The 22,337-nt window shown below is 45.1% G+C and overlaps 1 long non-coding RNA gene across 1 annotated transcript in view; it reads left to right on the forward strand.

The window, feature by feature from the left end:
- The window catches only part of LOC148756087 (uncharacterized), a 97,192-nt gene that overhangs the window by 50,771 nt on the left and 24,084 nt on the right, over positions 1-22,337 (forward strand). Inside the window, exon 2 of the long non-coding RNA XR_016018335.1 lies at positions 12,731-12,866. This is a non-coding gene — a long non-coding RNA (uncharacterized LOC148756087). The remainder of the gene's footprint in view (positions 1-12,730; positions 12,867-22,337) is intronic.

Here is a 22,337-nt window from a genome sequence, read left to right on the forward strand (position 1 = left end):
GTTTATTTTTCTAGCGCATTTAAGAGAACCTGGTAGTAGATTTTTTAAATATACATTTGTATTTCATAACCGACTTCAAATAACTAAATGACTGACTTCCTGACAGAGCATGAAGATGAGGCCTTATAGGAAAAGAAATTTCTTTAGGGAATTCACTACAGAAAATTTTAAAAAGCAACCTCTATTCTGCCACATCTGTGATCCTCTCTGCATATGATTTTTTTTCTCACGTATAAATACAAACCCCAAGGTCTTGTATAATGAGTGGCGTAAACTTTCAAAATGGAAACTTGTTCTGCTTCAAACACCACTTGAAATGTTGGTCCTGTTTTAGAGGGCAGTTCTCTGCTTCCCTGAGTGGTCGATTGACTCACCGACGTGTGTGCTTCCTTTTCAGATTGGCCAAACCACTTACTTGGAAAATCGTCCCTGTTAAATGTTTGGTTCAAACCAGAACCTAGTCTCACAACCAAGAGGTTCCTGGTCAGAACACTTCACTATAACACTGGACAAGAAAGTAGTCATTTCAGCTGCTGTCTTCCTTGCTTCCTAACTGGCCTTGTAGGCTTGCCAGGTGTAGAAGAAACGGATCACACTCCCTTCTCACAGGGCATGAAAGATGGGAAAGGCCTTGGAGATGATCAAAGCCAATCCCTTTATTCTGCAAAGAAACTGAGGCGCATAGTAACTGACCTGACAGATAGAAACTGATGGAAAGTTTTAGTTCTCTTACCTGCTTGCTAGCAGGCTATTTTAAAAATAGATAACGACGCCTATTTAAATTACTCTGGACTGGAGAGATAACTCTTCCGTGATAAACCCATCTGTATCTTGTCCGGGAAAGACCTGACTCAAAGTAATAGAGTTCTAGCATTAAGGTACTCAAAGATGAAGATGGAAGATGATTAACGGTATTTTATATACATATATATATATATATGAAATGCCTTACATAATGCCTTCTGTTTGACACTGAATCAGCATGGGATAGAAACAAGAATACAAGCTTTGAATCCAAACAGATGAGAATTTCAAGCTTGGCTCTGTAACTCGCTAGGTCTAAATTGTTACCTTGGGTGGTATTGAACACCCTGGACCTCAATTTCCTCATCTGTAAAATATATACGAAGAATAGTTTTAGAATTCTTATAAAGACAGAGTGAGACAACCTATGGAAAAGACCTACAAAAAAATGGATGCTCAGCAGATATCAGTTCTCTCCTGTGGCTAAGGGGTTAACGAAACCCTCTTCCTCTGCAGAGGTGCATTTGATGTTGGATTAACTTTGTATCTTTGTTTTGCTGGGATGTCTGATAAAGGCAGGAAGTAAAATGTTTCTAGGCAACGTTGCCGTAGTTAAAGCGATCCCTAACTGGGGAATTGCAGCCTGTGTGAGACGAAATGGAAGGGAACTTGGGGTTGAGTCTTATAACAAGACATGGGCCTTGCAGGGACCCTGGGCACTAACCCAGAGATGATACCAGAAGATACTGGGGACTAGTTGGAAGCAGGGGAGCCCCCACACGTGCCTGGGCGGAGTCTCCCTTCTGCATCCAGGAGCTCTCACTTGAAGGATCAGAAAGAATAGCCCTTGGACTGACATGGGCGAACTTCCGTGCGGACTGTGCCCGCTGAAGTCAAATGCCCGCTGCTGCGCTGTGAGCACTTGGCGTGTTTCCTGCTCCTTCTGAGAGCCCGGTCTAGCCTCCGGCAGTCCTGTGGCTTTTCTCCTGGATCCTAAAGCCCCCAGGGTGGGCACTGTGTTTTCCCACAGGCTCGCTGGGGGGTGGAAAGGAGAATAAGATTTGGGGCATACCTAAGGGTTTATTACCAGTGACAAAGTGACAGCATGCACACAATGAACTACGTGCAAGCCAGATGGGTGCTAGCAAGCGAAAGCAAACCCAGAAGGGCTAGACAGACACAAAGAGGAGAGAAGTGGCATAAGGACAGAGATAAGATGTCCATCGGAGGGTGGCGTTTAAGCCAGGGAGGGGTGAAACACTCACGGGAGGGCAGATGGGACAGGAGAGTGTGGAGCCCCCCAGTTACCAAGCCGTTCACAGGGCTTTGATTAAGTAAGACATGAAACACTGTTAGCCTCTGAAGTGGCATACACTCACTCTGGGAGAAAGAAGACGCCAGAAAATCATGAGGCAGAGCAGAAAAGTAGTGGAAGTATCTTAATAAGGTCAGAGAAAGGCCTCCCGCTAGGTGTAAGAGGGCCAAATGTGACATGAAGGAACTAGAGGATACTGGGATCAGCTTTGGTAGGTATTGAGCTAGTCAACCAGCTGACAAGGAAGGAAGCAAGGAGGAGAGGAAGAAGGGCATCGCGCGGAGGGAGGGCTGGGAGCCAAGCCTAAAGCAACCAGCGAAAGTTGGACAGTATCCCGGAGAGAGACCAATAATTTTAACGATGTAGACGAGTCCTATAAAAAAAAAAAAAAAAAAAAAAACAACCCTATAAACCTGTTATTTGGGAATAGAAAGAGGCCTCCAAATTTGCTTGAGTAAATTACTTGATCCGAACCACATTTTCTTGCTCCCAAGGCATATATCAGGACAAAACATTGTGACACATAATTAAATGCATGTACTTGATATATATATATAAAACTTGATGACACAGGACCACAACATAGCCTCGTTCTACATAGTCACATCCCTAAAGCTAGGCGTTCAAAAATATTTGCTAAGGGAAAAGTCCCAGCTTTGCATTTAGATGCACAAACTGAAGGAGGCGCCGCTGTGCGGTCAGGAACATGGTGATACCCACCCCATGGCACGAGATAGTAGGTATGAGGTACGTGGCACATGTGAGACACCCAATAAATGGTAAACGTTAGTGTTATTTATAGTGTGCGTCAAAGCTCTGTTTTTGAAATGCTTTAAAAGCATCGATGGACCTATTTCCTCCTCTTCATCTTCTCTTTGCTGCCATTTCTACTTCTAGCCTCATTTTCTCTTAGCATTTGTCTTTTTCCAAATGCTTATCTCTGTCTGATGCATTTTGGGAGAGGCTCTTAACCAAGTCCTCCAAGCCTCTGATTGGTTTTTCTATGGCATCTGCTTTGTTCTTCATCCAATGGATGTTTATCTACACCATTGTATTTTATAGCCAATATCCCCCATGGGTTCTTCTCTATTACTACTTTTCGGAAATCGTATTTCTAGTATCACTCCCTTAGTATATTATGCCTGTGGGGGAAATACAGGACGTGGCACCACCCACATAGCTGTGGCACAATTTTTCTGTCTATATGAAGCCTTTACTTTCTCCACTCCCAGCTGGGCATGGACCTGGGTATACAAATGAGTTCCTAGGACAGTTATGGGACACAGAAGAGTGGACATCCCAAGAAATAAAGATAGCAGATACAGAGGCCACACATAGTACTTGGGTAGCAACTGAGAAGCAACTGTCTCATACATGCAGAGACGTTGTTGTTTTAACCAGGGAAAAATAGTCGGGGCAAAATGAACACGTGGTTTTTGTGAAGCTGCTCAGTTCTGCCTGCTTGCTTTTCAGTTGTCACTTTTAAATCAGCATTTTCACTTTTAAGCGCGTGATGTTGCATCTTCTCAGCACTTCTTGCACCTTCTCATGCATCTTATATCGATACATACTCTGTGTGTCGATCTCTTGCTTCTTGCAATCGACTTCTCGTTTGTTCTCAGGTGTTCTTCAAATACTGAGTCTTAGCTTCTAAGCTCGTGATAACGTTGACGTAACCCCCAGTAAAGCCTCGGACACAGATTGTTCTTTTGGGGTATCAGCTCGCTCTTGTGGGAGTTGTCTCACAACCACTTCGCTTGCTTCTTTAATGTTTTCATACGGATACATTGTTTTAAGTGATTAAATTCATTGATTAACTCTTTTCTCTCGTCCAGCGCACAACGTATCACAAGAATATGTCCAGCTTTTGAATAAAAAGTATGTGACCTGAAGCATTAAAAAAAAAAGTGAACACGTGGTTTGTCTTGGCCAAACGCTTGGTATTGTCGAAAATTACTTTATATTTCTGGGTATAAAAAAAATGTTTTGTGAAAGAATTAGAAACTTTTTTAATATATTCTAGATATTTAAAAAAGTTTGTAGAAGGATAAAATTTTAATCCTTACAGACCTAAGACTCTTTTTTTTCTTTTTAAAGGAGGGCGCAGCTCACAGTGGCCCATGCGGGGATTGAACCGGCAACCTTGGGTGTTATTAGCACCACGCTCTAACCAATTGAACTAAATCTCGGTGGAATATTGTTTCGCGTTAAAAACATTTTTACTCGAGATCAAATGCTGTCGTGTGCAGCGCAACACGGGCAGTGAGGGTGCGAGAAGGGGTGGCTTGGGTTAAGTTTTTAAGAAAGAAACAGAGACTTAATACAGTTAAATCTCTCCGAAGGCCAGGGGTCTCTCAGTCTCAGAGGACTGGAGCCCAGAATAAGGCCGACTGAAGGTTTTTATTGATAGGTATACAAATACATGAAAGTAACATTGTTTCTTACACAGTCTGTGAGACTCATACATCATAGCAGAATAGTGTTTATTCCGATCACCCTTTGTCTGTAAACAGCCGAAGCACAAGATCCCATGATGTCTTACCCAAGGTATATACCTTTTCAGGGTCAAGTCTCTCATATTGTAACAGCTCCGTTGAGATAAGTGGAGAGAACTGACCTTTATTGTTCTCATGACTTCTCTCACAAACAGGTGCCAGGGAAAAGCCAGAGCCAGCAATGACTTTTCCCAGGCAGGGGGAAGGGGAGGCAAGGTTCCTTCCCATATTTTTCTAAGGCAGCTCATTGGGGGTCCCCACTCAGTTCTGCCTGGCTTAGGTTGTATCTCCCGTGAGATATCTTACCCATCTTTGGCTGCAAACCATCTTTTGGGGACCAGACAGAGAGATATAAGGTGTAAACACAAAGATGGAACAGAGTCCCAGAAAGGCACAGTCTCACAGACTCTTCTTTCCTTAAGGAAAGACACGGGGGACAGTTGGCTAGGTGGTTGTGTGACTACAAAATGTGATTAACTTCAGTTAAGGGGCTAAAAGTTCAAATTATTCAGAGGAGAGAGAAATAGTCACAGGTTCTTTTTTTGCAGAATATTCCATTTCTAAATGCAGGATGACAAATCTCCATTAGTCATATTAATTTACTCCTAAGTAAATTGTAAGTGTTTTTCTCAAGCACGAATATGAGGGTAAGTCCAAGGGGGCCACATGGGGGCTGTCACATGTGACCTCCACAACGGAGTCTCCTGAAAGAGAAGTGAATTGTGTCCTCCCGTGACTGTCACTTTGCCCTCTCACTGCAATTTGCTACAAGTATCAGTCATTGCCTTCTTTTTGATTGCTGAATAATACTCCATCGTATGTACTTATGCGCCGTGATTTTCCTCTGTTCACTGAGGAATGGGTATCCGGCTGTTTCTAGATTTGGTGACTATGAATAAATTTGCCAAAACCATTCAAATACAGGTAGTTGCATGGACATAATGCTTTCATATGCTTTTCATACACTCGCGGGGAAATCTCAGGAATGGGGTTGCTGATTGTATGTTTAACTTTTTGAGAAAACAGATTTTTCCACCATCATTACTGGTAGAAAGCCATGATGGTGGGAAAGGCTGTCTCCTATGAAGCTGAATTGCAAACACAGAGTAAATGAAACGTTTATGCTAGTGCCGTGATCCAGCTCCTTGCCAGCCCTTGGGATTGTCAGGCTTTTTGGTGGTGTTGTAATTTTCGTTATTCTAGTAGATGTGTAGTGGTAGCTCATCACTATGGTTAGCCATAGTTCTGCTCACCGTGTTCTTTTCTTCCCACCGGATGTGGCTAGACTAGAGTCTTTCTTTTATTGCTTCCTTCCTGCATCTAGAAGCTACTTCTTTCATTCTTTGAGGGGAGGTCTGCCGGAGACAAGTCCTTTCATCTGAGAATGCCTTGATTTCCCCTTCATTCCTGAAGAAGACTTTTACTGGATTATAGGATTTTAGGTTGACGATTCCTTGAGCAATTGAGAAATGCCATTTTCCTCTGGCATCCATGGTTTCTGATGAGGACTATATATCTTGATTTGGATTTATTAGAAATAACTATTTTTATTAAATTGACCTTTTAATGTTAGATATGTGTATATATGTATGTATAGTAAATATACAAACTTATAAATATAGGTATATATGTATGTAAAAATAGAGGTTGAGAAGTTGATACTTTTAAATGTAGTCAAATCATGGTTTCTTCTTTTGTTCTTATGCTTGGAGACTTATTCCTGGCCTAAGATCAGATGCTCCCGTGTATTTTTCTCTTTTTCCTTTTAAATTTTATAATGATTCATGTATTAGTCTTTTCATTGAATAGTTTAAATAGTTTTTAATTATATAAATAACATAGTTGTGTTTCGACTATAAACAGAAATAATAAGTACAGCTACTAAAGTTTACTGTTATGAAGGCCAGCTCAAAATAATTTTATGAAGTTTGGAATTGACATAATCTTATCCCTATTTCCTTATTTTAACTAAAAAGTTATAGTTGTTTGCCCCCAAATATTTTAATTGACTTATCGAATCTACTCTTTCCATTTAGCTACTGCCAATTCATTTTATTAATAATTGGCAAATTCTTAATTATATTTGTACATAGTAATATCTTTCACAATAATTGGTTATTGTATCATTTAAATCTTTTTGTTTTATACATGACTAATAGCACTCTAACATATGAAATTAAAACACTTTCCAAAAATGGAATATTAAGATATCACAGTGTGTTCAAGAGATATATCTTGTTTCTATTATAAGTGTTACGCTGTATTACATCCACTTATTAGACATGACAGTAATAGCCATTCCAAATGACTGAGCCTTCCAAAGGCCAAGCAAAACCAAATTGTCAACATGGGCAGAATATCAAAACCATGGCCGACGTTTATGCAGCCCTGATGTGTGTGTGTGTGTGTGTGTGTGTGTGTGTGTGTGTATGTGTGGGTATGTGGCAATAGATAGAGGATAGATATGTTAAAAGACAAGCTGGGCAATCTATCAAAGCTAATAGTGGTTTAATGTTGTCGTTTTCTTCTTTGAACGTCTTGCTTAAACGTTTAATTTGAGCTATTCAAAAGCCAACATCGGGTTCAAAATGACACAGTAGAATTCCCAAAAAGTCAAGACTCATTCACAGATGTCTGCTCACCGTTGTTGTTTAACCAGCCACCTTATTGAACCAACCAGGAGAGTCGTGTCTGGCCAGGCCCAGGGCGACCAGGGGCCGCTGGGATGAGTCTATGCTCCCCAGACACAGATGGATTAGCCTGGAAACCAATAGCGTTCACGCTATTACAGCTCTCCACGGTAGGCTAATGGAAACCCATTGTGAAGAAGAAAACGTCATTCTTCAGAAATTTCCTCCCACATTTGTCCACATTTAGTGTTTGGAATATTGATTTTCTCTAATTACTTTCATTAACACAAAGAACAGAGTTTGTAGGTTCACAATAACTATAAACTATATGGCGCAAAATTCCAACTACCCCATTTTGTAAAGTAATGACCGACGTGTACCAAATGCCCCTCTCATTTACTCCTCACAGGAAAACCACATACACTATGAATCAGTAGGTCCATTTAATACATTAGGAAATTGAAGCTATCATTTGCTCTTCATCTCACAATGGTGAGAGAGATAGAAGGCCATCACACTTGACACCCGCCTTCTACTCTACCCTCACGCCCATTGGTCATCTTAGCACCTGTTTTCCTTGGCATCAGGTCTGAACAGCTTCATACAGAGCAGTGAGGGCCCTGGAAGCCAGAGGATTTGCTGGGGTCTCTGCCAGAGCAAAGCTCCGTGTATTTCCCAGGACGCTTGCTCAGTGCATCCCCTGGCTTTCTCCCAGAGCAGGGGGCTGTGGTCCTGGCAGCCAGGCCACCCCACACTCCGACCCGCCTCTGCACGGCACTGGATTTCTGCCACCCTCTCTCCACTTCTGTAATTTCCACTAAATTTAACACCCGGTCATTAATGATGGTGCCACGAGAATGTGATCATATTTCGCTCCCTTTCTGGGATAAGTGCATCTGCCCACCTTAGCCCACATTTTTAACAAGTTGCGGCCTTAGATTAGCGAACCGCACTCTTTTTTCTGACCCTCGCTGCCATGTAAAGCTCCTAGCTTTCTCTATTCTAAAGTTCACTGAAGTATTTTTCTGCTTTCCTGCAGTTTTTAAGTAGATAATAAGTTCCAAAACTCAGCAGCCTTTCGCTGAAAGAAGCTTGTCACGGTGGTTGGTAGCTAATGAAGGCCCCTTTAGTTTATCTTCATCAATTGTCAAATATTTGAGTCGGTGAAGTGGTGTGATGAGGTACAAAGACAGATATTTGAAGGGATTTTAACTCATTTGAGCAATTACATGCTTAACTGCCCTGCGATAATCTGCCCGTCTCAGTCCTTTCTACACAGCACAAGTGGGGAGCGTTAGAATAGCTGGATTTAGAACATAAAGGCTTCTTCTGAATGGAAGAAAGGGCCCAGAGAGATTAATTGCCAGTAACAAACAGCAGGGCTGCTTGCAAGTTATATATCACATAGTTACCTACCAGCAGTGATGGAGACCAGCCCATGGGGAGCAGCGGGGTGGGACAAAACAGGCCTGGCACAGAATCCCGAGTACCACTGACCTCAAATTTACAGGGAGAGAGAGAATTCATTTTTCCTAAAGTACGTACAGACATCCCGTGGATACACACATTCAATCCACCCGTACTATGTATGTATACATTCACACCTGCAATATATCCGTATATTATTGAAAATATATTCATATTACTGAAAAATTTGTCAACAGACCCAGTTTTCAATAATACGAATATATTCTTCCAGGGCCATTCTTCTAATAGTAAACTGAGTCTCCTCACCCGTCATTCTTATACTGTAAAAGTGTCATGTCATCAAGTATTAGAAACAAAAAGAAATGTAACGCCCGCAGGGTCAAAATTATTTTGTAAAAGGTGAACAAGTCAAATGATCTGATTTCAGAAAGCCGTAGTAATGAAAACAGTGTGGAGTTGGTGTAAAGACCAACGTACAGATCAATGGAGCAGAGTAAAACCTTGACATAAAGCAAAGGAAATAATTTCATGAATGAATCCCAGTCATGACAAACATAATTCTGGATTTTTGCTATTGTTGACGCTGTGACTGGTGATTTTCAGCTACCTCTCCTGGATGGTTGTCTGCTATTTTGTTTCTCCAGTAGGAGACCTCTAGAGTGATACCATGTTGATTACGTTCAAAGATTGATGTGTGATGAGATATTCTTCCACTTGTTCCTTCACAAAGTCACTTACTTATTAATGTGCCTAATAGTTCCTAAGCACCTCTGAAGTACATTCAGAGGAGAGAGAGCATGCATAGGAGCTGGGAAGAAATTAAGATTGGTAATTGGCGTGTCCACTGGACAGTTTCTTAAGATGATCTCGCTACCTACCATCTGTCTCCTCAGGAAGGGGCAGGATGAGGGGTGAGTGGATGGCCAGGGGTTGGTTATTTCTAGGGAACAAGGGAAAAGTCTGTATTAGAGGAGAAAGGCCTGTAGTGAGGAACTAAACAGTGTGACAAGGTAGAGAGACCACCATCACTGAGCCAGGAAGTGTATATAATGGAGACAGTCCCAAGGTTTTCATCTAATGGAATGTGATAGCCTTCATTTGGGCGCCGAGGTCACCTCCCAGAGCATGCCTCTGAGGGACACATTTGTGCTTCCCCACTCATGGTCCCTACCAGCCCCTTGGAAGTCACTGTATATGGAGCTAGTTTGCCATCATTCGGGTGACGTTTCCAACTCTGGAACATAAGTGGCCAGCTGGCCCATCCAGACATTGGCCACTGATTGGATGACTGACATTGCCTAACTAGACACTTGACAGAGGGCATGATGGGTCTTCCGCTGTCCCTACCAGGTCCAAGGGCATAGCCTGAAGCAGCCCAACCCAAGCTCACACATTTGAGAAATGTCCTTTATGGCATTGTGCCCCTTACTATAGCTAAACGTTTTCATATAAAGTGCTTGGTTTCCAAAATCTTTGCATGAGATGGCACTCCCACTTAGCCATACACATTGGCATGAAAAATACGCACCACCAGACCCACTCAACCCAATTTGAGGAACATGGCTTTTGGAAGAAAGAGATGAAAAGTACAGTGTTCGCCCTCAAGTACCTGACAGTCGAGCAGGGATGACAAATGAGGACACGGCAGTAGGGTGTACTGAAAGCCCTCTGGGCTGTGGCCGTCTTTCCCTTTCGATGCTCACGCAGCCATCAGGGGATCCAGTGACCTACCTGCGCACCTGCCAAAGAAGTTGAAAACCAGCTACTGTCTGCGATCCACAGTGACAGCGCACACGTCATTTCAGAAAGCCGAGCAGACGGCACTTGGCGTTGAACATCACAGCGCTGCTCAGGGCCACCTCCAGCTGCCACATGCCTCTACCTGCCTCCATCCAGAGCGAGGTTGCCCAGGCCCCGGACTGGCGTGGGCACACAGCGTGCACTGTGCCTCGTCCAGTCACGTGACCAGCCTCCTGGTTCTCCCTTTCCCCGTGGGCGCCATTACAGTGCCTTCGATCCAGCCCGGCCCGTTATTCCTCCGCTAAGTGTCATTTCTCAGGACGGACTGTCCTCAGGCTCCCTCCACGCTGTTTCAGTTGAAAGGGTCACCTCTAGCTGAATTTCAGGGTGTCCTAGGAGCAGTGCTGAGATTCCCACGCACTCTTTGGAACCCGGCTGCTTGTGTCGGCAGGAACACCACGTACATAGTCTGTGTATCCCGATTGTTCAGATGGTAGCATGCAGTGCCGTGACAGCACAGAGAACCTATGCACTGGTGTGGTGGTGAGCTGCCCTTGTGGTCAGGCGTCTGGTACAGTCCGAGCGCTGAGTATGGATGCAGCACGGCAGACACAACGCCGCCGCCATCCGCAGAACGACACACACCCTCCCTGGCTGGAACCCGATTTTCCTCTGCAGATGCCTCGCTGCTAACCCACAGGCGAGATTTCTTTCACGTCATTAGCACAGCTCGCCCGCCTTGCAGGGAACCTACATTTCAACCACTGTGCAAAGGCGTCTTTCTAAAGGTAACCCTGACACGTTACTCCTCTGCTTACTGTCTTTGAGGTTTGCCCCGGCCCCGCCAGCCCGCCCTTCCCTTTCATAAATGTCAAGGACCAAACGCTGTGGTATGACCTGTCATATGAGCCATCGGCCATGTGGGCTCGTGCGCCTCTTGGCTTCCACTTGGGAAGCGTCCACCCCTGGGTTAGTATTTTTCCTGCTACCTGGGAAACACCTGTTGGGTCTTCAAGGCCCAGCTCAGCTGCTGCCTCCTGCTTTGTAGCGGAGCGAGCCCCTCTTCTGTACGCGCTCCTACGGCAGCACAGGCCTGCTGCCCCCGCTGTCCTTCTCCACACACGTGACTCCGAGCCAACCGGACGTCCTGGCGAGAAAGGGCTGCTCTGTCTCATCTCTCCTCTGGGCCCTGGCAGAGCATGTGGAACGTACTAGGTAGACACTCTGTCACCCTGTTGGGAACTTCGGCTTTTTACATCTGTGAAACACAGGAAGTGCTAGGACTTCCTTCAGGATCAAGGTCAAACTCAAACTTAGCTGGTACAGGAGCGGGTCAGCCCCAGAAATGCAATGAGTGACTGGTTGCTCCAAGGAAGCAGCCACGAATGAGCTCCAGCGAATCTTGGCTCTGCAGGGCTGCCGCACCCCAACCCTCACCCCCCGCCCCCACCCAACCCAAGAGAACTCCAGAAATCCAAACTTTCTGTTTGAATGTTTCTGATTTTTTAAGTGAGAGAAACTAATCTTAAAACTTCCAAAATATTGTGTAGACCAAAGTGTAACACGTGTGTGATTTCAGCCTCAGCCTTACCTAACCTCATTTCATCCTGTTCCTGGGGGGGTGGGAATACTAAGTCTGCCTTCCCCTCCCCCAAACGTGTGCCTCTGAAGTTCAGAGGAGAGCTTGGAGCCGATTAATTATGAGCGTTAATAGCCTGACACTTTCCAAGTGTTGAGAAGAAGCTATGGCATCAAACGTTACCTAATCTAAACGTTATCTTTTCTCCACCCAATGCACCCTCAAATTGGCACCTCTAAATCTGGAAGTGTAATAAATGTGCTTAGAATTTATAATACTGAATACAGTGGAACAAGGTCAAGCTCTAAGTGTAATATTTCATATGTTTGAGTTCCATCTCTGACACCCCCATTCCCTTGGGACACAACTTTTTAATTATTGTTTGTAGATCACCTTCTTCTTAACCCCCTGAGAAGTGCAATTATCACCCTGAAATGCAATGTCTGAGGTATCATTTTCTTCCAAAATGGAAATTTTATATCCAAGGAGAGACCTACGCGTACAATTTATTGCTGCAGGATCCTTGACAGCCAGCCAGAATATGTGTGTCCGGAATGTGAGAACTAATTCATAATTAACAGTGAAACTCGGATTGTTTTATTAAAGAGCAAAACAGACCCAAACTGGTTTGCTCTCCCATAAGATAACTCTTTCCCACTCATCACAATAGTTATTCCTATTGTCGATACCAGTTTCTGCCCTTACTCCCACCTTAGTCCTGGTCATAAAGTGTTAGGATAAGTCATTTTTATTTCATGAATGTAAGGCACACATTTGTTTTCCATTCCATGTTTTGCAGACTGAATGTTATCCAGCAAGCTGGCGTATTGGAAGGGGTGACAACAGCCAAGTTTAAATCCAAGCTCAGAACCAGCAATGAAGACACTTAGGACTCACTTCCGGTTCCTCTAGAAGAAAGACGTTCAACGCCAGCGGTAAGTGTCTGCATGAACAGCGCGGTTATTTTGAATGGCTGACACTAGGGGAGGGAACAGAGTTAGAAGAGCGTGAGAGGAGAATAAGAGACTCGGCTAAAACATTAGTGGCAGAAACCTGGCCAATGGACGTGACTACATATGATGTGCTGTGATCCCTGGGTCTGGCTAACTAGTCTGTGACGGGTACACAATGTTACTCTATTTCCACTGAGTTCATTTCTTGAGTAGTCAACTCGAGTCACCCTTTCCTGGAAACAGATCCTGCCAGACTTGACTCTTGTAAGAGTGGAGCTAGCATCGCAAGCATGCCCAGCTGCTGACTTAGCATCATCTGTTTTCACTGGTGGCTGGGAAAGGGCCCTGCACTGCAGCTCGGAACTCCCACCATCTAACGGATGCCTGAGTCCCCTTTATGACAGACAGGGCAGCAAAGCATCTTCAATTCTGTAGTTCTCCACACCCTCCGATGGGGAGCCCTTGGAAATAGCTTTCTATTCTGAATCTGTCTGTTTTAAGCTTGCTGGAGCAGTCACCTAAATCCAAGCTGTTCAGGATATACGAAATGAAACGAGTTTCTCAGCCATGTGACATCTGTACGACCTGTCTCCAGACAGCTGAAGGCAGCACTCCCAACCTTCAAAGTCTTTTCAGTTCCTGGTTAAACAACCCCAGTTCCCTCACTTGCTCTGCGTATGGTCTGGCTTCTTGACCTTTGTTTGATGCAGTAACGCCACCTGGAAAGTAATACTGGCCAGCCATGAGCCTTGTGCAAGCCATTGCTTACTAGATAAATTGGGAGATTGTCTCAGGCTGGTTTTCTCTGACCTCACCTCTACCTCTGAAAAAATAGTTTATAATTGTGACTTTTCTTTTACCAAGCCATACTAGTTACACAAATCAGAATATTCTTTGGCATGTTAAGCCTTCATTCACTTACCTCCTATTTATGAGACATCTACTCTGTGCCAGGCATGGTGATACGTTGGCACTGGGGCTATAGCCGATGAGAACATTGTCCCTGCCCTCATGGAGCTGTCATTTCGAGTTAGGTCATTGACCCAAACCAGTTCCCTGGCAGTTGTGGCCTTCATGTCCTAGGAATAATGAAAGACTGGAGAGAGGAGTTGTTCCTTCAGAAAAGCTGTGCCCCCCACCCCAGCCTGCTGGTGCCAGCGTGCCCTCCATCACTGGTATATGCTGCTCGGTTGCCCTATACAATGCAGATAAAGTAGAAGACCATCCACCACCCTTTTTTAGAGTCAAGAAGTGAAGTGGGGAGTTGACAAAAGAGTGTCCTGGCTGTGACGGAGGGGGCCAAGCCACTGGGGAGTGAGACCCCTCCCTCAGAATGTCATTGCCCCTTACAGGACCTCTGTGTGGCCTTCTCATTTTGTAACGCAGCTGTTTGTTTTCATAGGTGACTCCCGTTACACCCTAAGACTCGTTTTTGTAGGATTTTTTTAATGGCATTTTTTAAATTAAAGTTTATTGGGGTAACAATTGGTGGTAAAGCTACGTAGGTTTCAGGTGTACAATCCTGTAATACATCATCTATGTATCACATTGTGTGTTCACCACCCAGAGTCAGTTCTCCTTCCATCACCATATATTTGATCCCTTTTACCCTCATCTACCTCCCCAACCCCCCTTACCCTCTGGTCACCACTAAACTATTGTCTGTGTCTTACGAGTTTTTGGTTCTTCATTTGTTTGTCTTCTTCCTTTGTTGTTTTCAGGTTTATATCCCACATATTTCATTGATATGTGGTCTAGAAAACCCTAAGACTCTTGAGGGGAATGGCTGTGTTGCTTTCATCCACATCCAGCCAGAGTATGGCACCCAGTAGACAGTCACGCAATATTTGTTGGATACGTACCCTAACTCTCGTCTCACTCTGTGGTTTGTTGGCCGAGATCATTCATTGTGCCAAGTATCACTTCCTGTTGCCATTGTGAGAATTCTGGGGAGATACTTTGCGTGTGGGGAAGGAAGTGCTGGGAATCAGGGTTTGCTCTCTGTCTTCTTCATTATGTCATTTCTCTAGTTGTAATTACTTTATGATTCTTGAACATTGTTTTAGATTAACAATTTGAAGAACTCCTAATATGCAATCATTTCAACGTCATCATCGACAGAGCCTCTTTGATTTTTTGATTTTTTTTTTTTACAAAAGCACAAAATGCAAAGGTAGAAATAACATATTGAAAAGATATCATGTAGTTTTTAAGTACTTGATGGAGTCACTTAATGGGTTGCACTCTTATTTACATTTTAAATGAACTTTAAAAAATCAATCATGCAAGGTAGCCTTCTGGTGCATACATTTGTGAATGTACAACGCATTTATGTGGCACATTAAATAAAAAACGATAAAGCGGTTCGCTCCATCTACCGACAACTCCTATTGATATAATTGGTTCAATGAAGTTGTCAAAATTTACCAAGAAAAAACAAATGACCTCTACATTTATCATCACTAAAGGTTCCCACTAATTAGCATCTGGAGATATCATGTTATAGATGCTTCTTTAAAAGCTATCAGCTCTCCAACTCTGCGTAGTGACACGGTATCTGTCAAAGTCTCACGGTGCCTGCAGTTCTGACAAAGGCACTCCAAAGAACTGGCACGTACCACCAGATTTGCATTTTTGCATCTCATTATGACATACTTGCATACCAACACAGCAATTCTTCCTGACTATCTCAAAACACATTATCAGCAACGTCGGAAGTAAATGCTTAAATGTCAGCTATTGACAAGCAAGAAACGGTGACCTTTGAAGGGTCTCATTTTTCTGCGACGCTTCCCTGCTAGGATTCATTTCTTAACTTTCTGTCTGTGTTTGATAACAGAGAGTTGTGGTTGTGTGCCACAAACTAGAAGGGAATGAAAAAATTGCACAGCTGCAACCGATGTATCGTTCCTGCAAGCAGCTATCTGGGGTCGGTTGAGTATTTGCCATGACAATTCTGAAAACCACCAAAACTTGAAAGAGAGTAGACAAGACCATGTTTATAATGGAATTTGTACAAAATTGCACCGTGCGTCCACATTAACAACTAAAATGAGTTTTTCTGTGATTAACGTTAAGACAAAGGATCCAATGACCTTTCTCCTCCCAGCAGGCAACCCATTTTACACATTGTCACAAGTAGGGTGTCAGTGTTCGATGAGTACCAACAGCTAATAAAAAACTAGACAGAGCCATTTACACCCTCTCTTCCACCATCTCGTCTCACTAGTGAATGGCCTTGGTCACATGGACCTCGTGTGACTATTGTAGGCTTTCATCCCATTATCAGCCATGTTTGGAGCTCGCTCCGCTTGCACAGCAATTTGGTACACATTTTTCCAAAAGCACTAACCAGTTGTAACTCCCATTGAAATGCCATAGAAATGGCTGCCAATGTCCAGAAAATGCTAATCAATTTTGAAAATCTACTTCATGGCTTGCATCCCAGATTTTCCACCCAATCCACGTCAAATAGAAATGATAGAAAATCATGTTAACATGTTCAGCGCTTGTTTGCTTGTTGTAGCTGAGACATTGGTCATGCTTCAATGGCAGACTAACCGTGTGTTTGGAAGCTTGGAAACACGTCCCGTTTACACCGCTCTGGGTGCTTGTGTGGCAGCAACTGAAATGACTGTCACACTTCGCGTTCCAAGACTGGGGTTTCCGTATGACTCCTTTCCCCTGTGTTGCTTTTGAAGAGCATAAGGGATTTTTTTTCCTTAGGTGGGGAAGTACATATTTTTAATGCTTCTCATTCTCTGAAGAACATCCCCTAGTGACAAAGCTGCTTTGATAGGCATGACACATAAATTTATATTTCAGACCCAGTGAGTACATCTAGATATCATGAAAAAAGAGGGAACATTGAGTACACAAAGCCATATAAATAAGTCTCTCCCTGCAGCAAGCAAACAAAAGATCGCTCTCAGAATTTCGAGTTGGAAGGGACCTCAGAAACCAGCTCGTGTAACCTCCCCATCAAGAGAATGACCTTGAAGGACCTCCCAGAAAGACAGTTCTTCCCAGGAGAAGAATTCCACTCTTCCCTGAGAAGGGAAATTTCACCAAGAAGCCGGTCTGTTGGTTCCAAAACTCATTCTAAATCTGGCTCGGAGGTGCCTCGTTAGCACAGTAGGTAGCATGTCAGTCTCGTAAATCTGGCTGGGAACCTTCTCCTTGACCCTCTCCAGATTGGTGCCAGGCTGCTCTGAAGGGGCCGTAACCCCGTGACCCTTAGCCTCCTTGGCCCCCGTGGCCTCTCATTCAGTCTGTCACCTCTGCTGTGATGTGACTCCCACTTCCCCCTGGTCATTCCTTCATTGGTCAGGAGCCCTTTGGAAACACCCAGAATAGCCCCCAGGACTGGACCCGATAACCCCAGCGGGACCGTTGATTCTGGGCGTCTGGCTCTTACAGTTCCAGGAACACAGTCTGAAAACACTTGCGCACATTTAGGGGTGAGAATACCCTGCTTGGTGCTTACGAAGTTTCTAATCTGTCTTACCCTTTCGACTCAAATCAGTCTGAGTCACTATTTTTATGTCCTTCATATATATATATATATATATATTTTTTTATTTTTTTTTTTTTTTTTATAAAGCCAAAGAGTCTACAATCTTAAGAGGTCCTTGGAGGCAAAGGAAGGACTGTTGTCGCGGCATGTCTTATCGTCTTAGCAGCGAGAGCACGATGTAACCATGATTAACCACTTACCGAATCGCTGAGGCTGCGGCTATCTGCGGCCCTGTGTATGGTTTTTCTTACTTAGTCTTCCCACAAGCCTGTGAAGGAGGATGGTTATTATCCCCGCTGCCCAGTGAGGACAATGAGATCGGAGAGGTTACGGAGCTTGCCTGGAACCACAGAACTAGTAAACGGTGAGTCCGGACTCCCGTTCTGACATTAGCACTGCAAGAAGTGGCCTCCCTCATGGCAGCTCAGAACCTGCGTGTGACCCGAAGCCCCAAAAGATTTCTCTTTGGTGATACGGACGTTTACTTACTGAACGAGAAGAGTCTAGGGCTCAGGGTGAGGGCAGCATGGGGACCCCAGAGGACCAGCACCAACTACGTGGTCCTCCATTCTGCAGGGGCACCGATGGAGAAGCGAGAGGCGTGCGGCTGAGTCAGGAAGGAGCCTTCTGCTCTTGTGGGAGACGACACTTGACGTGCCTGTGCCGGGTTCCTTTGCATATGACAGGGCTGGCAGTCGTGAGCCAGGAGCATAGCATTGTTCCCCAAACTTGGACTCCTCAGTGAGAAACACTGGCGGGGGAGCCCTGCCTCCCACAACCCAGCGCTGCCCCTGTCACCATGCAGTCCCCCACCCAGAGCGTGCTGGGCGCATCCAGTGAACACCAAGGCCTGGGGGACTTCAGAGTTTTGTGCGATCGTATGCTCACTTCTAGGATGTAGTCTAGAATTCCACTGTGTGGGGTTGTATTCTTTGAGGTACAAAAGGATGGCCGGCAGGTAAAAATAGCAGGCCTGAAAAGAAGCGTGGCATTGAGTTCCTTCTAATATGCTGCTAGGGGTGGGAACTGAACTTCATCTCCTAGACATTAATTAAAGCAGAAATGCAGGGAAATGTCAGTCCTCTGGCTGCAAGGGCCCTTTGCAGGGGGACACTGGGAAAGGAGCTCTGGTATTTCATTGCTGTCACCAGGCTCATAACAGGGGCAGCAAGATTCCGGGGGCCTCAGAAACTGCCCTGTCTCCCAATCACGAGCCTTTGAGCCAAAGAGGGGTGGGCCCCGGGTCCGCAGCCTGGCAGCTGTATCCATGGGAATTCCCCACCGACAGGGCAGAGAAAAAACACGGTGCAATTAAGGGTCCTGCAGTCAGCCGTGTACAGATGCTGACACCCCGGCACTGCTCCCCGGGCTGCCTCTCACCCACCCACACCCTTGGCACAAACAACAACACTGTGCTCGCCTGTTTTAATGAATTATCAATTGATGAGCTTTACAGAGGGAGGGGCAAGGAGATGGGGGCTTTACAGTAGGGGGAAAGAGAAGAAAAGGGAAAAGGTTAGCCAGAGCAAGGCAACCTACTCTTCCTAAATTGAGTAGGCCTTGACTTCTCCAGAAAAGCACACCTGGAGGAGGACGGCATGCAAACTTCTGAAGCTAAGGAAACGAGTTCAAATCAGTAATTCTGGAAAAGCACTAAGGTTTGAGGGCAAATTCTGTCTAGACCTGGAGCCCATGGCTGGCCGCGTCTGAAAGCAGTGGGAGATACAGAATAAACCTGTCTGCCCATTTGGGGGCTTTCATTACAGAAGACATAACATGTGTCCCCCCATTTTGTGCCAGAGCTGAGGGTGTAAAAGCACAGCTGAGAGAGAAATGACGTGAAATGTGTTTCTGTGAATGTCTTCCTGCCTGGACACATGCAACCTACTCGACAGTAATTCAGAAAAATACTTTTATGGGACTCTGCCCACCTTGAGTGCTTTCATGGGCTTACACAAGATGTGACATGGTGTCACGTGACCCACACTGCAAATCTGGGATATAGTGTTACTGCAAGTCTCCATCTGACAGATGAGAAAGCTGGGGGTCATCAGACCCCATCCCGTATGTAAGACCACTCCACTTGTATGTAGCAGAGCTGGACTTGGAGCCCACACTTTCCTGTTCTCTCTCCTAAGGGTCCTCATCCCTTCAGATCTTTCACACTCAAGGTCAAGACTTTAATTCAGTCAGTAATGCCTGTGACCCAACGTTTCCAGAACTCCTACGAGGCTACTTCTGGCCTCGCATTTTTCACGCAGTCCATACGTATGTTTCATTTAAGAAACACTAATACATAGGAGCAATTGTGGGAGGCCTGAGGCTTATACATTCTGGGGAAAACTTTGTAAGTAAGAGAACACAGCAATATAATTATTGGCATCTCACAAGTAGTTAAAGGCATTTGTCAGTTCAGCGGCCAAATATTTATATTTGAAGATCTACCCTGGGCTAAACATTTTTCTAGGCACTGAGGGTGCAGCAGTAAACAAAATAGACGGAAAGCGCTGCTCTCGGGAATTTATGTTAGACTCGGGGGAGACAGGCGGTAAACAATAAGATAAGTAAAACATATGCGATGTCAGATGGTGCTAAGTGCTGTGGGAATGAAATCAGCAGCAGAGGGTGATCGGGAGGATGATCAGAATGGTGTGGGAGCAGGAGAGAGAGAGACTGGAACGTGCTTTTAAGGAGGCTGATCAAAGATGCATCATGGAGGAGGTCTGAGGATGGACCTGAAGGAGATGAGGGACCGGCCATGTCTGAGGTTAGACCTGAAGGAGATGAGGGACCGGTCGTGTCTGAGGATGGACCTGGAGGAGATGAGGGACTGGCCGTGTCTGAGGTTAGACCTGGAGGAGATGAGGGACCGGCCGTGTCTGAGGTTAAACCTGGAGGAGATGAGGGACCGGCCATGTCTGAGGTTAGACCTGAAGGAGATGAGGGACCGGCCGTGTCTGAGGATGGACCTGGAAGAGATGAGGGACCGGCTGTGTCTGAGGTTAGACCTGGAGGAGATGAGGGACCGGCCGTGTTTCCTTCCAGGGAAAGAGGATTGTACCCGAAAGGAACAGCGAGAGGCACGGTTGAGGAACTGTAAGGAACAAGGTGACAGAGCTGAGTGAGCGAGGAGATAAAGGGCAGGTGAGATGAGGGTAGGGTGGAGGTTGACAGGTGACAGGTGAGCATTCAGATTTGGTGCCCAATGGAAAAACTTTGAGGGAACCGTTGACGCGTGTTAAGCAAAGGAGTGGCATATTCTGTAACGTGGTGTGATCCCTCCAGAAGTTGTGCTAAGAAGAAACTGTAGAAGGTGAGGGTAGAAATTACCGCAATTGTGTAGACCAATGGTGGGACTTCAACTAATCTGGTAGCTGTAACAGTGATGTCTCAGACAGTTTGGGCTGCTATAATGAAATACCACGGAATGGGGGGGCTCATAAACAACACTCATTTATTTCTCACTGTCCTGCAGATGAAGTCCGAGGTTGTGGTCCTGGCAGATGTGGTGTCCAATGAGAACACTCTTCCTGACCCATAGACAGAGCTCTCTGACGTCTCTTGTAAAGGGCACTAATCCCGCATATGAGGGATCCACCCTCATGACCTCATGACATCCCCAAGGCTCCCCCCGCCGAAACACCATCACCTTGGCAGTTAGGGTTTCAACATAGGAATTTGGGGAGGTGGGGACGTAAACATCAGTCTCTGATGGACGGTAAGGCGGGATCAGATGGATTCCCAAACAAGAGTGTGAGAGCAAGAAGGAATCACGGAAGAACCCCCAGGCTCTGGGCCCAGGCAGCAGGAAGAAGAGGGTCACCAGTAACTAAGATGGAGAAGACAGTGGGGCAGGAGCAAGTTTGGAAGTGGAAGAGCAAGGAGTTCACTTTCGGACATGACAAGTGTGCACGGTCTCTTAGACACCACGTGACCACATGGGGATGCTGACGGCGCAGCCGCAGACGAATCTGAGGCTGCAGGAGCCGCGAGTGTCCGGAGGAAGCGCCCGGGGAGCAGGGACAAACCGTCGGTCCTGGCCTGTCCGGCAGATTGAGAACGCGTCTGGTACGCTCTCCAGGCATCTGCTAGCTTACGTTTTTCTTCGACAACTTGGAGGTTTGGCCAGGACCCACTGATCACAGTATGACCCTGTTCGGAAACTGTCTGCAGTCCTGCTGAAGTGTGTGACGTGCTGAGCTGGAGACGTCATGTTTCATTTTATTACCTGGAGGTTCGAGATTCTTTGCTATTCACACATTATCGTTTTCTCCTCGTTTGCTAACCTCAGCACTGGTCATTTTGTAATCTTGATATTTAGAACGTATTTAATATCAATTGAGCTCCGCTTAGCACAAGTAGTGCTACAGAAATTGATCAAAAATGACCAAACCACTGAAATCCTTAAAGTCGAAAGAAAAAAATACTTTTAGGATGATGTCTGAGTCCCGGACAGGGGGTATATTTTTACGTTTTCCTCTCCATGAAAAACAGTGGTGTCAGCTGTTAATACCATGTTGTGTCGCATCTCCACGTTGATACCCACATTTTCAAAAGCAAAGTGCAATTTCCTTTCACTCTGACAATACCGAGATGGCAAAATCAATGCCAACTGTTGGTCTGCGTTCAAGGGATCACACTCTACTGCCCACTCACCACTCATAAACTCCAAATGCTCCTTTGCAAAATCTTATCAGAGGAAAGTCACAATAACTCTTCCCACACACCCACCTTCTTCTCGCACTTTATAGAAAGAAGGGCAGACACTTCATAATCATATTTCACCATTTCTTCATGCCAGCTAAATGTCATATTAGAAAATGGCCTTCCGAGAACTAACTGTGATGTGGGATAAAGCTTAAGTTTCCAGAATAGCTTTTACAGAACATGAAAAGAAGGCAAGCATATAAAACATGACAATATGTATTCAAAGCGTG

This window comes from Rhinolophus sinicus, chromosome 13 (genome assembly GCF_057876585.1).
Source record: "Rhinolophus sinicus isolate RSI-liver-muscle chromosome 13, RSI-T2T, whole genome shotgun sequence".
Lineage (NCBI taxonomy): Eukaryota > Metazoa > Chordata > Mammalia > Chiroptera > Rhinolophidae > Rhinolophus > Rhinolophus sinicus.